Raw genomic sequence first — 9020 nt, 5'->3', positions numbered from 1 at the left:
TAAGGGTAAAAAGCACTTTATAAAAGCGTTTATTGTCAGGTTTCTATAAACACTACACAGTAAGCGTTGCCCCATGTAACCCCATGTAAAACATGAATATGAGGCAGAACAATCATCTTTTCCATTTACTTAATTAAATTATTCAACTGTGTGTAATGACGCCTTTACTCATCACCAAGTACTCACTCAAAGAGCAATCCACTTAACAAGGGCAGATACAGGTGCTTTCCCTTTTGTGCATTTTCACTGTGCACGTGGCCCTAGCATCATGTAGCCAGCTGGAAGCAGACAGGTTACCGTTTAGTCCTTTTTCTGAAATAGACCTTCAAAATAAAAAAATATTATTTTAGTCATTAAATTTGTTCTGGAAATGTTCTGAAGTAGCATGACTTATTTCATTGTTAAGCTGTGTTTTGATATAAAGGCAGCGCAAAGAAAGTACTTTCAACTCATATTCAAACATGTTTGATTATAAAGAGAATGGTCTTGATTGGGTTTTTTTTTGTCAGAATGAGAGGTTTTTTTAGATTAAATTTGGGGTACATGAAGAGCCATTTGTTTCTCTGCTCGATGCAGGACTGTGCCAATGTCCTTATTTTTTTCTACCAAGGCAATTTCAGTTGCATCGAGGTCACTGTGGCCCAGGAGAGGGGGTCGGATGGAGTTAAAAGGGCACACATGTGGTCTGATGTTCAAATCAGAACATTGCGATCAAACTTTTGCACAATGAAAGCTAAGTTATCCAATTGAGATGTTCAGAAAAAAAGTCATTTTGTTAAGTTTTGCTGTAGGTTCCTGCTGTTTTTTTTCTTCCTGTCAGCATAAAAAGAAGCATTGGTTTGGGCCCTGTTTGTGGTTCTTTTCATCTACAAAACAGCATGAGATAGCACACTATGTACAGAGAGCGGAAAATTCTTCAAGCTACATCTAAATGAAGCTTTTAGCCAAGGATCAGGAGAAATGCATGAGAACCTTCAATCACGCTAATTACCTTCCAGACAAACACAAGAGGAGAGCAGGACACCTGGATTTATTTCCAGCGTGCAATCATGCAAAACATCTAGCAATACATAAAAACATAAAAACATGAGGATGCCGTCTGCTCAAGGCATGTAATTCACCATCTGGTCTTGTCTGCAACTGGTGAAAACCGACAGCCTGAGCATCTTGTGGGGTTTGTTTCCACTCAGCGATAGAGGATGGAGTTATATCTACATTTATTTTACAATGTTTGAACACATATGTATATTTGCAAGCAATAAGCAAATGTTTCTCTCTCTCCTGAAACATAAAAGACAAACAACTCCTCCTCCCCCTGTATTACTGTGATAGATAACTACTCATGCTTGTTCGACTCATCTCTGGCTATTTCCATGACAACCAGTTGCTGTATTAATGTTGAAATTGGTCCAGACTCTAAGCTAATGGGTTATTATTACATGACTGCTGATGTTGAGTCAATTTTTCTGCCTGAGGCTGATCTCCCTTGATAACCCAACCCCCCCCCCCCCCCCCCCCCCCCCCCCCCCAACAACACCACCACCTCCACCTACTCCTCACTGCTAAACTCTGGAATAACAAAGGCCGTCAGGAGCTCTGCTTTTAGCTGGATGCAGGTCTTCTGATGATTCGATTTCTCTGGTCATCGCTGCGTTATCATATATCAGCATCAAATCTGATCATCTACACTGAGGTGCAAGACTGAGCAGTACACAAAGTCCTTTCTTTGAAATAACAATGCACACTCATATACATGAAACAGTTGCACATGCTTACAATTATAGACATAAATTGGACATATTATTATATATTTTTTAAGATATCTTTTATCGTCTCATTTGTTAGTGTTTTTTCTGTTAAGTGTTCGAATGTGATTGTAGCTGCTGTGACATAATTTCCTTTAAATTATTAACAAAGTATCTAACCATCCATCCATCCTGTGATGGTCATTAAAGAATCAATATTCTGAATGTTATTTCAGTGTGGAAGATAATATATTGTTATTTTAGGTCATTCATGAATGCAGTTTTAATGGTTGACGCTGACAGATTATTTCAGCAGCATGGAGAAATGCAGGTTTCATAGTACTTAGTGATTGGCTTCATGTCAGAAGACACTTTCCTTTCCACTTTCTGTTGTTTGTCATGTTCATTTATATTAGCTTTTTTAAATTTCACAGATTTTCCTCATGTCTCTTCCCCCTCTCTCTTTTTTTCCTGTAGTATAAAGGGAGAGCAGCTTATTGTAGTGCTTTAATTAAAATAAGTGAACTTTACACTCTACTAAAGCCAGCTGAGTTAACAAACAGAAAAAAAAATCGATTGGATTTGTAGGTTTTTGAAACATCCTAATACAAACCTGTCAGTCACAGTCTCACACAATCACATCTGAGAGAGCGTGGATCCAGACTGGACTGAGCTAAAAACATAATCACAAACAACGTCAATTGACAAAGAAATATACAATAGTGTGCTATATGATTAAAAAAAAAAAACCCTAGGACTATCTCCCCAAATAACCCACTAAAACAATACAATGGAAACTACAGTTACATACAGATCAACTAGAATAACATGTGTTCACTGCCATGCTGTATGAAAGGATATTGTGCAGAGGCTGTTGTGATAAGTCAATAACGGCTGCATTGTGCTATTGAAAAAAACCAAAGCTGAGATTCATGTCAATCAAGAAGGACCAAAAATGTATTCAGATAAAGTTGGTCATATTTTGTTTAATAGCAGCTGCAGTAGAATATACTCCATTACAGCAAAATAGCTTCAAAGAAATCACAAATGAAAACATCCCTATAAGACCAATGAGATGATCGCTATAAGTTTACAAGAGATGATAGTAGCAAGCAGTAACTTCTGTCCATGAAAACCCTTCAATGTTACATCTCCGCCGTCCGAATTAAACTACAAATTACATAGCCTACTTTAAAGACTTCTGTGAAACATTATCTGCAAATGTGTCATTACTTCTATCACACTTAGAGACAATATTTTACTAAAGCTTCAAGGGCTCCTCCCCACCGGATCATTGATGGACGGCTTGCCTGAACAACACCCCACATACATACAGCATAACAATGAGTAAGGTCTTTTGCTTTTTGTAACATAACAAAGAGTAAGGTCTTTTACCTGCTTTTTGTAAAGTGTCTCGAGATAACACTTGTTATGAGTTGACGCTATACAAATAAAAATGTATTGATTGATTGATTGATTATACAATGCATTTTTCATATTTGTCAAAAGTAATAGAATAAATGTAATATTTATTTTCCAAGTCGAAATATTAAGACAACAAAATAGTGAGCCCTCATGATTTTTTTGTCTGTTGCTTCAGGTGCATTGCCGACAAATTGCAGGGACAAATGAGTCTGTGGGGGTTTGGACTTGACCCTGATGATGATTGTTTCAAGCACAACTCAGACTAGTCAACACAAGCTATCACACTGTGCTCAAACTCGCTGTCAGTATTCACTACTTTTGTCACGGTGAGTCAACGGGACGTCTCAGGGAGCGGCTGCTGCTTCACCACACAAGAACAAAAAAAATTGACTATGTAAGGATGCTACAGAGAACACTACAAACTAGAGGAACAAATCTAGGTCTAAAATCTCAAGACTGCTATATGAAAGTGTCTTGTTTTGCCCCTGACTCACATGTTTCCAGTGTAAGGATGAATGTCAAAGAACATCCAGTTTAATAACTGTCTGAGTATTTTAGTTTTTGATCAAAATGACGGGGATAACTTGTGTGTGTGTGAAATGAAATCAGAGATGAAGAACATTTGTTTGTGTTAGAAAAAATCTGTGAGTGAGCTAGATGAGAGAGCACAAATTAAAATAAATGAGCATATTTCAGACATTTCTTTAGGAGTCATTATATAAGTAAGCATCAGCACTTCATTGTGTTAATTTTTAAATAAAAACAAATACACTAAGAATTGTAACACGTGTGCTACCTTTATGTTGGTAGTATAAACCCCCCTGTGAGGATCTTTCATTTTGTGTCCATTTTGGCGCCCCCTGTGGACAAAGTATTAACCTACTTCTTATATTTTTGCATATCTTGTCCACAATATAAGTGATAATTTTTTCCCAACAATAAAAACAAATCTCATCCTGCTATCTAGTAGCAATCAAATGTCTCAGTGATTGTAAACTTATGTTGTGGAAAATGTTAAAAAGGAGGCTTTTTCTTCTTACACCCTGCAGTGGTGGGATTTCAGCCTTAATAATAAGCCTATACTGTAGCCCTCAATATAAAATCAATGTGGTTGCTGATGGCCTTGTGCTTTTTTTTTTTTTTTTTACCATATAGGCTATAGAGGCATCGGTATTGATTTTAATTTTTGTTTTAGAACCAGTAGAAACTCCTCACATTAACTTTTAACCAGATCAGATTCATCGAGCTTGAAATGGTGTGCTGCTATTCAGAGACTATTTGGTATTTTGTGTCAGACAAAAAAGGCTACCCTGCATAAGAATGAGAATTTCTTACAAGTGAACTTTAGTTGATGAAAGGTGCTTGCCTGTAGGATGGATTGTATCCAATAGGCCTAGTAATAAATCCTTTAAACCATGGGTATAAAGAAGTTGCTGTTATTTAATGTCACCCATCTTATCCTCAATAACAGTGCTCGTAAGGTTTAATTTTTAAGCTCCTGCAGGCTGCCTGTCATTTTGCTGCTGATAACACACAGCAGAATGGTGCAGCTGCAGAGATGACAGAATGAGCAAACCCAGTCATTTTTTTTTGCGAGTCTGGTGTAGGCTAATGTTTCAAAATCACGACCCTCTGTCGCGGGTTTACTCCTCGACATGAACCATAAGTCTGATCATGCACAGACGTGCACCAACGTGCTTTTTAGCTCACATTTCTTGGCGGACTTAAAGCTGCATTCCGCCCCACCCCTTACAAACAACATCATCACCACTGTACCTAAATCAGGAAGCATCGAGACACGTTTGTTTGTTTCTCTGTTTCTGTTTTTTTTTTGTACGGAGACACTTTTGGTGATTACAGCAACGTCGACCGATACAGAGGGAAAATACGTAGACCTGATTGTTGATGATCACCGTCGACTACTCAGAAGACTGACAGTCTGGTTACATCCAGTGCAAGGCTCAGCTGTGGATGCATTTGACACAGACTAACCGGAGAAGGGTATGTGCACAGTCAAACTGGTTAAATACACATCAATATATTCATAAAGCATGTGTAAAGACAGACACATTTAGGTGTTTACGTCACTGTCGCTTTATTGCTGTTTTTACACGGCGCAGGATACGGGGGTGTAACGATAGTAAATGTGATCCACGTCGACTTGTTTACAGTGTGAAACAGCCGTTTCGAAACCTGCACGGAAAATATGCTCGGAATGCAATTTTCTACTTCGTCCAAGTCGACCTCGCTCTTTATTAACGTAGCCTACGTAGTAAGTGTTATTAAAAAAACAAAAAAAGCATCCCTGCCACCAGACAGTGTCACTGCTTTGTCATGTGCTTTGACAGCGTCGCCCCCTCCCTGCTGCTCTGTCGTCCCACCAATCCCAGTAAACAAATACAGCATCTTAATGCTTCTTCACTTTTAAGGCGATATTAAAGACAATGTCATTAAGTTCAAGGTACGACGTCAATATCTAGGTAGTTTTCTGAAATTCGGCTGACAAATAATATGTGAAGCAGTAGGTGTTAAACCGAACAACACTGTTGTTTTTTTTATTTGCGTCACATTGTTTACTATCGGACACCTCAGTGTTTTGGTGGCTGTGGACTACTGGCAAGACAACAACTGTGTCACCTATCATTTGAAATATATTTGTAGCAGTTTGGAGATTAATTAGGCAGATTTGTCAGTGTCCTGCTCTTCAGCAGTAAATGTTAGCATTGCTTTAAGCTAATTGAAATGTTTTGACATTCCAGACACATGGGTTTATTTGAATATCATTTCAGGCTAGTAGTCACAAACATAAATCAATGGACTTAAAACCTGTTGCCATGTCATATTTAATGTTCAATGCACATGAAATTCACTTCACATACATCTGTTAAACTTTGTGTTTGAGTATGAATTTGTGTTTGTGTATGAATTATTAACCAACTATGCCTTTACAATTTGTATAGGCCTGACAAGTCAAAAGTAAATGATGTGTTTAATCATCTTTAAATATGTTAGGTCTTCCATTGTGTTTCTTTTTGTTCTGTCAGCATTGCTTTCAGGAGACCAGAACATACAATGTAAAGCCTTGAGGAAATTAAGTATTACATCATTCTGCATACTAAGCAAGGACTGGTCTGTAGCAAGCTCCCCTTGTTACTCCACTTTACATGAAAACAGTGCATGCTTGTAACAGAAACCACACAGGTCCTGTTGGTCTGCATTGAAGAGCAGCTGCTTACCACTGCACTATTGGTCTGCTGAGAAGTGCTGGGATAACAGTATGACATGTCTTTTTATTTTTACACCTATAGCTGGTATTTCCATGAAAAAAACGATGGTTTCAAATTGGTGACATGCTCTCAAGTAAACTGTCGCTGCTACTTACTTGGTCTATAAATAAAGTAGTCGCACATCTGTCTGAACAGCACTGATTTATAAAAGCTGGCAACCCTGAATTTCCTGCAGCTAGGGAGCACTCTTCAAGGTAACCTCTGGCCTTAATAGCCTATAGGTTTAATGCTCTCAGTTGACAGACAGAAAACAAAGCTAATCATGTTAGTTGATACAGAGGAATCACATCTTATCAGTTGCAGTGTGAAACTTCACTGTCACACACTGTAAGATACTGTTATTAGTCTAATGTTTAATTGTTGATGCAGATCAGAGCTCAACTGATAAGTTAAGTACTTCTGATGAATTCTGTGGAATAAAAAGCTTTGGAATACTTTCTCATTTGTACCTTAACCTTCACATATTTCGCATAGAGACTTCTGTTTGCCTTGAACTACCTGAGCTGGGAAAGCCACAGGAATGCATTCCTTTGCATTTCATTGGAGTTGGCTCAGCTCAGTCAGTTGAGAAATTGAGCAAAAGAGGTTTTCTAAGACGTCATGTGTGTCGCTTTCCATTCCTTATTGCTTATGGACAAGGACAGCTTATAGCAGCAGGCCTCAAGTGTAGTTTTTGTATCAATTGAAAAGATTTATTTAAGTTGGCTATATTATATATAGTGAGTGAAGTTTCCCCATCATGCTCAATAATCTTCTAAAACTTGAGTTCACACTCTTATCTGCATTCTGCAGGTAGAGCACTGAGGTTTGACAACTTCCGTCCTTGCCTTGACTGAGAAACTTCCTCTGTTTTCTCATTTCCCCTCCCGTCTGTGCATGTTCTTGGCAGACAGGTTGAGTCACATTACCTGCTATATGAACACCCCTTGCACAACAGCGCAGCAGTCTTGCTAGCTTTTTGCAAGGCGTGGTGCTATACTGACAGCATATTCTGCTAACAGCAGTGGCGTCACAGCTTGCGATAACTCAGGCTCCTCGTAGTGGTTGCAGCAGATGGTTGAGTGGAATATTTTGCCTCCAGATCCAAGCTGAGAGGTTGCAGCTTGGATTATTAGATGGAAACCTCAGGTTGTGTATTTACATTGAGAAGTATCGAGTTCACACTTGAAGCTCCAGGCTGTATCACCATGACACCCCAGGGACTGACTGATGGTGACCATGCATAACAAAGAAAAACAAATATATGCCTGATTAACACAGCAATAGCTTTATACAACATGGCACCCCTGGGAGTGTTGATTTTCCGCTGTAGTCTAATATTCCCTCAGAGCCATATGTGGCCTTTCAAGAGGAAAGTTCCACAGCAGTCTGCTCAGAAAAAAAAACAAAAAAACAGTTGTGCTGATAAAAGCCCTTAATTTGTCTACACACTGAACCTCTGTAGCATCAATAGAGTGGGTGTGCAGAAAAGAAGATATAATAACTTTTTACCATTAACCTGATATGGCATCTATGTCTGGATATGAGTTCTGAGTATTTTTAGGTTTTACTAATTCTACAGTCTGTTGTTGGCTGTTGTAATAGGGTACTTACCTAAAACCAGTTATTGTTTTAATGGTGTAGTCCGACCAATTTATCGGCCAGCCGATAATATTGGCAGATATATGCATATCCAGTGACTATCGGTATCAGATCATTTTATCGCAGGTACACCGATATTACGAGATTTATTCACCAGTCAAATAGCATTTCATGAAATAGCATATGTGATCAACGTATACTCTCAGTTACTTTCCAGTTGAGTGACCGTCTTGTTTTGTTATAATTTCCACAAGTGTTTGATATGCATTTTTGGGATCAACGAAATACACATGTGTATCTATATCTATCAATATACAGATCGATCGAACACAGATCTAATTAAGATATCTGTCGATATATCGGTGTCAGATTTTTTCTCTCCAAAATTGATATACTGTAGGTATCGGCCCAAAAAGCCCTATTTTTCGGTATCCTTGCTGATATGTATGTTTGCATTTTTTTGTATTTTTGGAAAACTTGTTACACTATCAGAACAACTGTAATTTCCAGGGGAAACATAGAAATTGTCATGGTATGATATCTCTGTCAGAAGAAAGTCTGATTATTTGCTGTGGTATGAGTGAATTAACATTGTTTTAGGGAGGCAATAATGTTTATTTATTGACTAACTATTAGCCAGTTGAGTCGAAAGGCATCTACACATCCCTGTTTAATAAAGGATTTGTATACTGCATCAGAGTGCCGTGGACTTTCAGTTCAGACTGCCTTTCTTCGCAGTGAGCTTTGTTAGTAATTAGGACAGTCATTTATTATTTAGCCTTTGTTTATTTATTTTTCTATGCACATAACTCCTGTAAATTTATGTCCTCACATTTTTCAGGGTGGCCTGTATGTGTGAAATGAAACTGCCACATTTTTCATTTTTCACCCAGCCTCCGAGTAGATTTTCCACAAGAAGCTTTTGGTGAGCTGATGTGATATCGAGCAGCAACATTTTCAGGAAAATTCACCACAAGCAAGT

At 38.2% G+C, this 9020-nt stretch overlaps 1 protein-coding gene across 1 annotated transcript in view; it reads left to right on the top strand.

Annotated features, from left to right (window-relative positions):
* The first annotated feature begins 4911 nt into the window (after positions 1–4911).
* The window catches only part of LOC132984346 (myelin basic protein-like), a 49153-nt gene continuing 45044 nt past the window's right edge, over positions 4912–9020 (top strand). The window contains exon 1 of the mRNA XM_061051147.1: positions 4912–5171. The gene's annotated coding sequence lies outside the window, so the exon portion shown is untranslated. The remainder of the gene's footprint in view (positions 5172–9020) is intronic.

This window comes from Labrus mixtus, chromosome 11 (assembly GCF_963584025.1).
Source record: "Labrus mixtus chromosome 11, fLabMix1.1, whole genome shotgun sequence".
Lineage (NCBI taxonomy): Eukaryota > Metazoa > Chordata > Actinopteri > Labriformes > Labridae > Labrus > Labrus mixtus.
The sequence above is the reverse complement of the archived record's forward strand: the minus strand, read 5'-3'. Positions and strand labels throughout refer to the sequence as shown.